Here is a 13,625-nt window from a genome sequence, read left to right as displayed (position 1 = left end):
GGGTAAGAGCACCCGACTGCTCTTCTGAAGGTCCGGAGTTCAAATCCCAGCAACCACATGGTGGCTCATAACCATCTGTAACAAGATCTGACACCCTCTTCTGGAGTGTCTGGGGACAGCTACAGTGTACTTACATATAATAAATAAATAAATCTTAAAAAAATAAAAATAAAAAAAAGAAAGAGGCCTTAAAAAAAAAAAAAAAAAAAGAAAGTGGCAGGGTCAGCAGCAGTCCTAGCCAGGACTGTGCCACTCTGTAAAAGCAGGCATTGAAGCCACTGGAGCCCTTACACCACAGAACCGCCAGTCCTGTAGCTCCCAATTCAAAGTCAGTGAGCTAAGAGGCATCCCCAAGGCCTTGTCTGCTGTTTGCATTTAAACCTCAACTCTTTTGGTCTCAGTCTTGTTCTCCTACCCAGCCCATAGGGACCTGTCACTTCCTCAGTGTCAACTTGAACATGTCACTACAACCTGAGTGCAGTGTTCAGTAACTGGACCACAGTCTTTAACCTAACACCAATGGGAGCGGCTTCTTCCCTCTGTGTCCTAGTTACATGGGGAAGGCTCCAAGCCGGAGAAGCTACACTTGGCCGCTGTTTAGACCTTTCTAAGGTGAGCAGTAGACTTCCTAGTCCTACACTACCCTGGGTAATCAGTGCTTGCTTTGTCCAGTCTTTAATTGGAGAATGCTTACCTTTTAAACGGTTGTATTAGCCCAAGATATGACCACAAGAAAGGGCCAACTAAAACTACCAAGGAATAGAGTCTGAGTGTCCTGACCGATCGAAATTCTTGTTCTAAGCAGGAAGAAAGTCTGCGTGGGCTCTGTGCCCAGGAACTGTATCTTGTCCTCCCTTCTCATAGATGGTGCCTTTCCAAGGTGCTGGCCTCTAAATCGTCTGGTGAAGAGTCCTAGGGCTGATGTGCCTGCAGTTTCTAGGACCACTTTTATTACGTCATTCCGAATGTCACTTTCTTCTCTCTTTTTAGTTTTTCAAGACAGGGTTTCTTTGTACAGCTCTGGCTGTTCTAGAACTCCCTTTGTAGACCAGAATGACCTCAAGCTCAGAGATCCTGAGTACTGGGTAGGATTAAAGGTGTACGCCACCACTGTCTGGCTCTCAGGGTCCTTGGCTAGGCAGAAGGTTCTGCTCAGTGGCCATTATGTATGCCAGGAGCTACCTATCACTTATCTTGCTTCCAATTGTGATCTGGGTGCTGCTGATGAACCAGGGGAATTATTAACCTACCCATGCCCTTGAGAAGGAAGTCACATGACCAACCAAGAGATGTAGTATAGGAAGGGATCAGATGCCGGGCCTGGTGGCGCAGGCCTTTAATCCCAGCCCTCGGGAGGCAGAGGCAGGTGGATTTCTGAGTTCGAGGCCAGCCTGGTCTACCAAGTGAGTTCCAGGACAGCCAGGGCTATACAGAGAAACCCTGTCTCGAAAAACCAAAAAAAAAAAAAAAAAAAAAAGGAAGGGATCAGATGCACTGAGGAGGTTCTCATAATAGCATGGACCTGCTGTGCTGGAAGAGACCCCTCTCCAAGCCTCATGTTACTTAATCTTTCAACAGCCATACACAATGGATGCAAGTGTTTTTCCTAGCAAGGTCAAGCAACCTGATCAAGGCAAGAGTTCAAGCTAGGCATACCCATGCAATGCCAGAGCCTGGGCTCTCCTCACCTTCCACCAAGCCCTCCTCATCAACTCTGCCTGCTTCCCCAGGCATTTAGTTGACTCTCTAGGTCAAGGTCACTTTGCTGCATTTCTCCTTTTCCTGTCTAAGATTCATGCCTTCTGCCTGTACTTAGAACTTTACTTTGTCCTAACACCAGTTGCTTTAACACAGGTGTTTCCTGAATGCCCACCAGGTGCCTAGCAATGTGCTCAGCGGAGACCTGGGTGTTCTCATTTGCTCTTCCCCACCTGGCTGAGCTGGGATGTAGCAGCAGTTTTCTATATCCAAGGCTGCATGCCAGCCTTCTGCACATCACTTCCATCTTAGGAGCAAACAATTTGAGGCCTTGGTCTTTCTGCCAGCACAACACTAATCCTTTCAGGGCTCCATGAACTCACCCCTTCATTCATCTGACATGTTTGAGGCATGGCAGATGCAGAGGCCCCTGGGTCACAGAAAATGAGATGTTTTCTGCCTTCATGGCTCAGTGGCTGGGAGAAGCAGCCCACAGATGCTACAAAGTGAAAATGTTAATGGACACAAGTATACTGGTCACAGTGAGCACAAGTGCTGGGAGTAGAGGACAGAGCAGGCATCTCAGAAGAGGGAGCATTCCAACTTGGTCTAGAGAGGCTCCCCATAACACTCACCATGGATTGAATAGAGCCAGAGGCCAACAGGTAAGACCTGGGCAGTAGTCAAGCCTTGGGGGAGCTTAAATTACATTCCATGAGTGACTCGGAGCCAGGGACTGAATTACTGGGACAGAATAGGTAAGTTAGAAAGACCACTAATGGCATCACTAATACTTTAGGAGCTTGGGGAGCTCAACCAAGGGTGTTTATTCCATGAGTGGAGACCACAGACAGAGCAGAGCTCTCAGTCAACTAAGTGCCTTCCACAGGAGCTATTGGACTTTGAGGCAGAGCGACACAAAGTTAAACACTGGCTGTGTCTCCTCTATGTACTCGGCTGAGGTTTGCAGCACAGCCTAGGAGAGAGAAACTGCACGCACAGCCCAGGCCAGCTGAGAGCTCCAGTGCTTCCTTCAGTGAAATGGGTGCAGTCCTCCAGTCCTTACCACCCTGTTTGTTCTCCCAGTCAGGCACCTTTTTATTCAACTTCTCATGACTTCCTCCTTCCATCCCAGGCTGCTGTGATCTCCCTGCCCACCCCCCAGATGGTCAGCCCTTCACCATCCCAGGATGCTATGCTAAACCAACTTATAGACATGACATTAAAAATGTAAGCCCATGCCATGCTGGGTAGAGAACATGGGTCGTTTCAAGCCAGCCACTGGCCATTTTTGCAAACCCATAGGAACCACACAGGGCAGCTTGTTAAGCCTTTTACACCAAGAATCCCATAAATAAATCTTGGTGCATACAGGCTGGAGTATGGATATAGATGCACTGTATAAATAATGCATATTTACAAAATAAATGCATCAATATATTAGTGTGCAGTTGTAACCAAATCACCTAGTTTAATAGTTGTAGGGGCTGCAAGGAGCTGCCAGGTGACTGGCTTCCATCCATCAGCATGCATCAGCATTAGAAATGACCACCAGAAGGGAGGGAGAGTCCTCCCGCCTGGTGACCTTGAGGCCTCTGGTTTGAGGCAACTGGTGAGATCACAGGTGGGTACCCTGACACACAGCCTTTCTGCCAAGGTGTGACACCTACTGTGGCCGTGTGTTCCTGCAGATGTCTTGAGGTCTGCTGCCGAGCAGAAGGCTGATTAGCACCAAGTTGCAGGATGTAATGGGTTGCACCTCCAGGAAGATGGCTGGCTGGGCCAAAAGGATTTTCTAATTATGCAGATTCACTTTGGCTTGCTAGTGAGTAGACTTCCTAAGTGACTCTTCTGGGAACCCTATAACTTTCAGCCCCCCACTATGAAAGTAGGGCTGGGTTTTCACAGAGTCTGTGTCCATCTCTTCCATCCCTCCCTGAGCCCTGAATCCCACTGGGCATCTGGCTCCAGCATCTGGAGCTCAGGAGAAGTAGCTGACAGCATGGCTGGAGTGGGCACCCCTCCCCTTGGTTGTAATGGCACAATGCTGGATCTCAGTATTTTAAATGAAAAATATATGCAGTTAGCTGTGCACTGACAGTGTCCTTGAGGATTTGACAGTGAGATTTTCCAGCAGTTGGTCTTCGTTAGGATCCTGGCAGTGTTTAATAAGGCAGTGGAACTGCTGGCACCTTGGGCTCCTGTTTGTTCTCCGAGGGCTCGGGGCTGCTGCGGTAAGCACACCGACCAGAGCTGATCATTACAAGGGCGTACGCCACCATGAATAAAAATGTCACACGTTTTCCCATCTCACAGCGGTACAAAATGTCAGTCCTGTCAAACACACATTGCAGGGAGCTGTGTGCAGTCCGTACAAATTGGAAAGCTGCATATTCCCCCAGCCTTCTGATATTCTTCATTTGAAGCTGAAGAAAAACAGTTGTTAACCTATTAGCTGGGATTTTAAACTCTGCTGAGGCTCTGGATGGTAGGACCCTGACACAGATAGGAACGTGTTCCAGGGTCCAGGGATTTTAAAACAAGTTCTCCATCCATTTGTTCCTAGACATGGAAAAAAAAAAAAAAGATCCACTCCCCTGTCTAACAAACCCAACTGTCTTTCTTTAACAGACACTGGGGAAATTTTGGGATATTTCATATCTAAGCTTCCTAATGCTTCCATGCCTGCATTCCACTAAAAGAAAAGAAAAGAAAGAAAGAGAAAGGTTCTTGCTTTGGGAAATAGCCCTAGAGCTCAGCCTGGTAAGTTAAGATACCTCTAGGTTAAGGTTGTTCCTGGCTTGACAGTGATGGCTCATGCCTTTAATCCCAATACTCAAGAGGCATAGGCAGCTGGATCTCTGAGTTTGAGGCCAGCCTGGTCTACAGAGTTCCCAGAGAGCCAGTAATTCACACAGAGAAACTCTGTCTCAGAAGGAGAGAGGGGGGAGTTCCTGACTAGAAGCAAGCCAGGAATGTTACTAGTACTAAAGACAAAGTAACCCAAGTGATGAGAATAACCTGTTGATGCAGGTGCTTGGTTAAGTCCTCATACATGGGTGGACATTTGTACTGCTGTTACCATAGGCAGGCCTATACCAGAAACCAGAAGTTGCCATGTGAACCCCCAACCCCACCACCACCGAAGAGTGCCTCTCTTAGGGAAGAGAAGCAAGATGCACCACTTCTCTTAGGAGTGGGAAGCATGGGGAACACTCAGGGAGAGCCGCCCTAAGGGTAGCAAGATTCCATCAGGTGGGTGAGTGAGGGCTGATGTAGGACCAGTGTGTGTTGAGGACATAGGCACATGCGAGATAGAGCAGCTGCTTTGAGAGATGGCAAAAGTGGGCCACTGTGGTGGGCTAAGAGGTAAGGCCGTGGGGACAAGGCCTGGGTCCTGACAGCTTGCTGAGCATAGGGGTATTTCTTTTCCCCAAATTTTCAAACAAGTTTTATTCCCATACAATCCTGAGACTTTTCCTTTGCTTAAAATGTACACAGGGAACTTGATTCTTTAATGTGAACAATAACTTATGTCCTGGCTCCACCACGTGGGTGGCTTCATGACTGGGTAATAGTGCCTCTAGCCTTACCTTAGCCCCTCTGTAGTGTCCTGGCTGCTGTGAGCACAGGGATTTGATCAGTTCTCTTGGGCTGGGAAGCGAAAGATTATGGCATTTTCTTATCTGTACCAATGCAAAATTAGGTGGAAGCTTTTGTTTTTATTTCCTATTGCTGTACTGTTTGGAGTGGACACTATTCCAGAGATGATAAATGAGTCTTACTTTTGCTGAGCTGGCTCTGGCCCTTAATATACTGAACAAACTCTCACCAAGCAGGGCACAGGCCTAGAGAAATGCAGGAGGCTTTTCAGACAGGCCTTCCCGTGGGGTTGAGCAGACTTCACGGTACATAGAGCTCCAGGATGTCAGGGAACAACATCATGGGGGTTGGGGAAGCGGTGCCCTGGGCTCATGGAGCGTATGTCATCATCTGCCTCCCACTACTCTGTGTTTGTTGTGTATCATGGAAAGTGTGGGCACTCGTGGGCATACCTGGGCTTGAATTGTGTCTGTGCCACCTGTTAGCTGTGAGGCTTGGTCTAGATGAGTCACTGAGCCACATTGCCTCACTGTTTCTGCCTTTTTAAGCAAGGTTGCCTTCTCTGTAGCATTCTTGAGACCAGTTATCTGCCTAGCTCCTAGCATGAACCTGGTGCACAACATGTGCCAAGAGCCAGTAGCCCCTCCTGGTATCGAGGAACATCTGGAAGTCTTTCCTCTCACCTCACCACCAGTGAGACTCCTGGACAGTGTCACCCAGGCACCCTCGATGGCATCCCAGATGGCCATCAAGTGGAGGGAGCAGAAAGGCACCTGCCTCCTGCTTCTGTTTGGGTGAAGAATAGTACAGTCAGCAGAGCCCCCTGCCCCTGCCCAGCCACCAGCCGCATCTGGTACCCGATCTCCAACAGCCAATGGGATGCCACCTATTCAGGCCCTGCACCTGCACCAACTAAAAACAAAGGGCTCCCCTCCCCCTGGCCCTTGCCTGGGCCTCCTCCCTCCCCTGCCACTGTCCCCCAAGCTGGCTGGGTCACCCAGCCACCATGCAGCCTTCTCTCCCAGCTGCCTGGCTGCTTTTGTTCAGCATGTGAACTTCCCCGTCAGCGGAGCTCCTTGCACGGGAAGTAATCAGGAATCTTGACAAGGCTTCAAACCACAAATGCCACTACAAATTAACCAGCACCACTACAAAATACTACTCCTGTCAACATTGGAAAGAGTGCAGGGCTATTCAGAGCAGCCTGAGAGGCTTTCAGTGCAGCACACACGCGTGGAAGGCAGGGTATGGCAGAGAGCCCTCTCGAGACCACTTGCCCAGACCCTCTCTGCAAGTGCTGCACCTATCCTTCAGGACCACCTTCAGTCCCAGATGCCCTCTCAGCCCTTGCACAGGTGGCACATCAGGACAGCAAGCAGTGGGTATATGAAAACTACCCTGTAGGCAACAAACAGGCAAAGGCTGAAGTGCATCCCAGGTGTCTGTCTTCCAGTGTGCTGTGAGGGAAGATGAGATTCTTCTGTTTCCTTGCCTATACAGTAGGACCCTGGCAGAGCCTTCATCCCAGGCTGTTCAGCACCACTGGCATGTTCTGGGTACCCCTAGCCCTTCAAGGGAGCTCCTAACCCCCTACTTCTCCTCTGCAGAGAGCCCCTTCCTACCATATTGAGTGAGTGGACTCTCAGCAAGCAGATGGCCACTTTATCCTCAGGCATGAGGTCAGGGTCCTTCCTGTTCAGTGTTTTTTCAAGACTATCCACCAGACAAAAGCTTGTTACCTCTGCAAATGCTTTGGGTCCAAGGATCCCCCACTCTTTCTCATGTCCTGCTGAGCCACTCAGGTCTAGAACACATCACCAGGGCCTGGTATGCTCTAGCTATCCTGGCTGAAACCCTGAAGCAGAGACATGCATTTGATCCTCCCCAGCAAGCAGGATCAGCTCAGTTGTGGCTGTGTAAAGAGAACTGGAAATAATGACAGGAGTTGGGGGACAGAAGAGAGCCATGGCTCTGAGAGCTGGTTGGGCATTTCAAAGGAAACACTCCACAAAAATATCACTTCAATACACTCCCCTTTGGAGGCATATCAAAAGAAGCCCTCTTTTATTTCCATACCTTGCATAATAGCAGATTTCCAGTCCCAAAGAGTAGCAATGCCTTGCTCCTGGCCCAGAGACCCTTTGTAAAGCCATAGAAAGCTTTGTCTTCCCCTCCCAACAGGGTCTGCTTCACACACAGGTCAGGGTATTGATGTGAATACTAGCCAGGAAAATTAACCAGGTGAACTCTTCCCTCGTTAAATAGCAACAGAGTGTAATTGTGAATTCTTTCACGCCTGCTCTGTTCACAGCACATTCCCAGGACAAACTGAGAAACCCAGGTCCCATCCAGCTTCCCCTCAGCCTCTTCGATGGAGCCAGATGAGGTCTGTAGGGAAGGAATGATGCAGATCACAAATGGCACAGAAATGATTGAGGTCATCTTTAGGACTATCCTTGGAGACCAGTTCTCACAGGAAACTGCCCCATTGGTCATGCCTACCTTTTCTGTCAGAGGTCCCTCCCAGGGAAAGCTGTTTCTTCCCCCTCTCCCTTACATACCCCAAGCTTGGTATACACAGCCCTTGGGTTTCACCAAGCTTGGTATACACAGCCTGGGTTTCATCAAGCTTGGTATACACAGCCTGGGTTTCATCAAGCTTGGTATACACAGCCCTTGGGTTTCACCAAGCACTTGTCTTCTTTGACCTCAGTGACAACCCCACCTCCTAACTAACATTTCCTATCCTTTTGCATCCCTTTTTTCTCCACAGTGAAATGTGACTTTTACCTCATAAGGACATTAAAGGGTTAGTCCTAGAATGGTCATCCATTAAGGATGGAGGGATTTCATGCCCATTCCTAAACAACCCCTATCCCAATGTAGACATCATAGAACTCCCCCTCCACAAGCAGCCAATAATTGTCTTAAGATGGTGACCCTCTTCTGCAGGCCTGTCTCCTGCTTCTCTGGGTTTCCCTATGTAAGACCTCAACTCCCCTCCGCTATATAACCCAAAGCACCAGCCTTCACTCCCTGTAGAGGACTCTCTGAGGTAGCAAATGGTGCCAGATGGACAGGCAATGCCCATGACACATACAAGCTGCTCCCCAGACATCCAAGATGCCCCTCCTTCCTGCCTGCCCCCTGTCCAAGTCAGTGCCTAGCGGATGAACATTTTCCATCCCATAGCCATGCACAGGGTGCCCACTCATTCGTGCCGCCCAGGTAATTGAGTTGATATTCTAATGCCACTTCCCCCCTGACCTTTTAGAAACAATGTGTTTTGCTGCATCAACAAATTAACTGCAAATCAGATGCTGTCCTTGTAAATGTGGATTTCTTATCCAATGAGCATACTTACCTGGCCACACAGCTGACAGAAAAATATCCAGGGCCAGGCCAAGACTGACAAAGGCCACAGAGTCCTGCTCTTCTCTGGGACCTCTATGCCAATCACACTTTCAGACCTCCCTACTCTTGTGCTCACATCTTCCAGAGGTCCAGGACTAGAAGTTGGGCAGACCTCCATGACTAAAGAGGAGCATTTGGCTTCCTGTCCATTTTATGCTCCAAGAACACTAAAGTTTCTTGTGTTCTGACTGCATTCCTCCCACTAGATTGGAAGAAAAGCCACCCTTCTTAGCCCAACTCTCAAGGCTTTCTTGTATTTGACTCCCTCCAGTCCCTCCAAGTTTAAGTGCCACATCTGCATATTCAGCCTCACTCTCCTCTTCCTGGAGCACTGCAGTCTCCCCTGTACCATACACCCAAAGTCTCTACTACTCACATCTGGTAAAAAGAATGGTTCCTCTGCACCTGTGCTAACCATGGCATCCCTGTGTGCCCCTGCCTTGTGATTGACCCCTTTGCTCTAGGCCCATCCTCCCATGGATCCTACAACTAGTACAATCTGGTGAATGATTAGAAATGAAGGGAAAGACAATGGTCATCTGTTGTCAATGTTTTCTCTTAAGGCACACATCCCTAACATGGATGGGATAAGGGGGTTCCAGATGACTTGGGAAACTCAGTTAGACCAGAATAGAACCATTATTGGACTAAGAGTGTCTGCCTTGATTCTTGCTGCTATGTGATCGCATACGAGTAATGTAACCTCTCTGGGCCTCTGTTTCCTGTCTTTAAACGAGAAATAAACGTCTAACTTGCTTCATCAGGAACTAGGGGGCTCAAAAGGCAGAACCAAGATAGAAATTCTTTAATTATATCTAAAGTCCAGTATCCTTCAGCAGAGCCTGCCTAGCTGACAGCACATACCTTGAAAAACAGCAGTGTCCCCAGAATTTTTCTGGAAAGACATGAGAATATGATAGGAATATACAATTGGGTGACCCTGTCTCATCCTCAAGACTCCATTCTGAGCCTCCCATGGCTCTAATTGTACTCTTGGAATGCACACAACAGTGGCCTGATAAAGGAGTTGTTTGCAGTTCCAGAGTGGTCAGCTGAAACACAGCCCCATGCACAGAGCCCTATTCTGACTGCCCAGCAGAGCTGTGAAGATGAGAGTCCTCTTAACCCAAAGACTTTTTCCCTGATGGAAGTCAGATCTCACTGGAGTATCCACTGCTGGAGGGAGTGTACTGTCTTGTTCTTCCATGAGCCTTAGCCCTACACAGTTGTTCCATCAGCATCCAGATAAAGAGCCCTTCCAATGTGTGGTCTTTGGGAAGGCAGGTATGCTGTGCTAACTGACCTTCAGCACCTCTAGCCCCCACCCTTCTTACCATAGCCCAGCTCAGGAAGTGCCAAGTACACCATTAACAAAACTCTTACCAGTGATCCCCATAGCTTGTGTAACAGCATGTCTATCATCAAGAGTATGACGGTTCGCATACAGTGTGATTGCTGAGCCCCACTTGGCCCTGTTCTGCCTTCCATTGTGACCTTGAGAATATGAACTTGAAATTAAGAGACCTGAGCCTACATTGCTTCCAAATCTTGTTCCATACCAGTAGGAGCACTTAGTGGATCTGCCTCTCATTTTTGTTCCTTGTGAGCAGATCCCACTGTGGCTCTGTACTGTAAGCCACAGGGAGCCACAGCCAGTGGAGCAGGGGTTATGAGAGCTTCAGTTAGTGGTAATGACTGTCACTAACCCTGCCCAGCTCTTTAGTCTCCTTGAGCCCCAACTCATGTTGCTCTTGAGCCATGTCCCCTCAATCCATGGTAGGCTTCCTACTGAAGCTACCTTCTGGACAGCAGTGTGGTTTTCTGCATTCATCTTTTCCTGGTTTTCTTTGTCCCCTCTTCCCACCTGAACTGCAACCATTCATTTACGTCTTGCAGCCCATTCTCAGCACTTCCCCATGCCCATCTTTGTCCTCTGGGACAACCCCCCCCCCAAGGATGTTTGGAAAACTGCAGCCCCCATAGCCTAGGAGTCCTGCCACTTCTTCCCTCAGGAGGCAGAAGCCTTCTCCTTCCCTGCCTTGCTTGTACTCATAGATGAGGACACTGAGGCCCAAGGTTTACCACGATAGCCTGGATGGAGCCCAGCTTCTGTGGGAGAATCAGGAGGGCACCCCACAAAGAAGCCCAAGAAAGACTGCTCAAGTCAGTCTTCTGTCAGTCCTTCAGATGCCTGCTTGTTTCCCACTGGTCCCCAGAGTCCCATTGACATGGTGGCAGAGTGCCCTGATAATCGGTGCTACCACACCCTTCCTTCTCCTCTAGCCCCAGGGGACTTTAATGCCCAGCCCTGAGAGCACTTCATTCTCCTAGTGGCCACCCTGGGAAAGTGGCCCTGGGCTGTGTTCCCATAGCTGTGTGCTCCTGATTTGTGTGTCCACCTGCCTCTCACTTGTAGCTCCCTGGAGCTCTGTCCTCATTGATGTCCTCAGGTTCTCTACAAGGGAAACTGGTTTCAGAGGGGCAGCAGGAGGTCCTGTTCTTGGTTGCTTAGGTTGGGTTCTATCTGGTCATGTCAGGACAGCTGTATTACATTATCCCTTCTTGGCATCTTTAAATTCCTGCCAGCTTCTAGACTGGGCATGGCTACCAAGCTGCTGTCCCACCCCCTTATAAGTTCAGCTGTAAAAGAACCAGCACATGCAAGAAGAGTCTGTTCTAAAGAATTTAGAATAAACCAGGTGGTAGTGGTGCATGCCTTTAATCACAGCACTCAGGAGGCAGAGGCAGGTGGGTCTGTTTAAGTTCGAGCCCAGCCTGATCTACAGAACTAGTTCCAGGACAGCCAAAGCCACACAAAGAAACGCTGTCTTGGAAAAAAAAAAAATTTAGAATGCAGCCTTTCAAGAAGTTTTTAGGTTGATGCTGTTTGGTGGTTTTGAGTGTTTGTTTACGTGACACAGCAGCTCTGGCTGTGCTGACAAACATGGTGAGTCTCCAGAAGAGACCAGACAGTGCACAGCGTTTCCTATACCCATATGGCCAGAGAACACCAACTCTCATTTGGACAATGCACCTCACAGGGCCAGTTTCTCAGAGACACCTTGAGAACCACCTTCCACTGGGATGACTTAAGACAGCAAGCAGAGTAATTGGACATGCTTTTTATTTTTTATTTCTTTAGGCATAGAAGATGGGGTTGGGAGGGGGGAGACTGGAAGTGGAGGAAACCTGATAATGGTATCCACAGCCAGGAATATGTAAGATCTCACTAACCCTTTCTAACAGCCCTCTATGGTAGAAATATGGATGCCCATGCTGCTTATATGGGGGCAGGGAAGCTTGAAAATCATTATGTCATGGCCCATGGAGAGTAAGTGGGTAGCTAGGATTCTATCTAATGCTATCTAACCCAGAGGCTGCCTGCTGAACCCTCTGCCACCAGCAGGGATGGAAATAACACAGACTAAAGGTGACACATGGTGAGGACCACGAGAAGAGACAAGGTGGTTTTGCAGCATTAAAACTCCAAACGTGCCAGGCAGTAGTGGCACATGCCTTTAATCCCAGCACTTGGGAGGCAGAGACAGGCGGATTTCTGAATTCAAGGCCAGTCTGGTCTACAGAGTGAGTTCTAGGACAGCCAGGGCTACACAGTCTCGAAGGAAAAAAAAACAAAAACAAAAACAAAACAAACAAACAAAAAAAAACTCCAAACCTGAAAGAAGCAGGAGAGGTGGCAGGGTCAAGACAGGGCATCTGGCCAGAGAGACCCATGCACCCTCTTCATCTTCTTCCTTAGAAGTGACATAGAAGCCAGGCGTGGTGGCACATGCCTTTAATCCCAGCACTCGGGAGGCAGAGGCATGTGGATTTCTGAGTTCAAGTCCAGCCTGGTCTACAAAGTGAGTTCCAGGACAGCCAGGGCTACACAGAGAAACCCTGTCTCAAAAAACCAAAAAAAAGAAGAAGAAGAAGAAGAAGTGACATAGAAGCTCTGTGCCCTTCTGTCCTGCACACTTCCTGTAAGCCATGAAGAGGAAGAAACATGGCAGCCATGCCCATCTGTCTAGGCAACATTCCCAACTACAGAAGGGACACCAGGCAGGCAGCTTGGCCCTCGTCCAGCTAATGACCAAAGGCCTTTCTTTCACCTACACCTGCTCCCTGAGTGCTGCTCTACCAAGACCCTCAGGCTACAGGGATGCCTGCCACATAGGCCCAGCCTTCTAGGGGTCAGGTGCAGAGACCATACCAAGTGAGGCCAAGTCAGCACTGGGTGAGGAAACATGTAATATAAGCCCATACCTCTGAATCATGTGGGGAATTCTAAGTAAGGCGTATAAGGAGTAAAAGAAACAAGTGGGGTTGATTTTAATAGCATATTTCACCCAAAGTTCCCAAAGTGTTCCCATCAACATGAGATCAGCATAAAAATTAGTAATGAGATATTTTATATTCTTTTCTAAGTCTCTGAAATCTAGTGAATATTCTACACTTTCAGCATATCTTGGTGCTAAATGTCCACCAATGTGGCCATTGGCTCCTATGCTGGCCATTGCCATTATCATATGGTGACATAGCTTTGTGAATTAACTGACTAAATGGATGAGAGCTAACTAGAGGTCCTCAGTCTTGATCTTCGATCTTTTCTGACTCTTGCTCTGCCTACCTTTTCCTACCTGTATTCAAGACATGTTGTCGGGCTGTTGAGAGGATAAAGCCATGAGGAAAGCTAAGAAGTTAGCCTACTGTTGATCCACATCCCGACTGCCAAAGCCAAGCAGACCCCTCCCTCCCCAAGTCCCATTCAGCCTCCTGCAGGCACAGCAATAGATCCGTCCAAGAAACAGCCTGGTTAAAATGGGAGTGTGAGGCTAGGGGCCAGATGCTCTCCCACAAACCAGTCACACGTCAACAGAGGCCCTGTGCACTTACAGTACTGGAGACAG

The 13,625-nt window shown here is 48.6% G+C and overlaps 1 protein-coding gene across 6 annotated transcripts in view; it reads left to right on the top strand.

Annotated features, from left to right (window-relative positions):
* Positions 1-13,625, top strand: part of Dennd1a (DENN domain containing 1A) — a 473,824-nt gene that overhangs the window by 436,439 nt on the left and 23,760 nt on the right. The window lies entirely within an intron of this gene.

This window comes from Mus pahari, chromosome 3 (genome assembly GCF_900095145.1).
Source record: "Mus pahari chromosome 3, PAHARI_EIJ_v1.1, whole genome shotgun sequence".
Classification (NCBI taxonomy): domain Eukaryota; kingdom Metazoa; phylum Chordata; class Mammalia; order Rodentia; family Muridae; genus Mus; species Mus pahari.
Note: the sequence above shows the minus strand (reverse complement) of the source record. Positions and strands in the feature narration are given on the sequence as shown.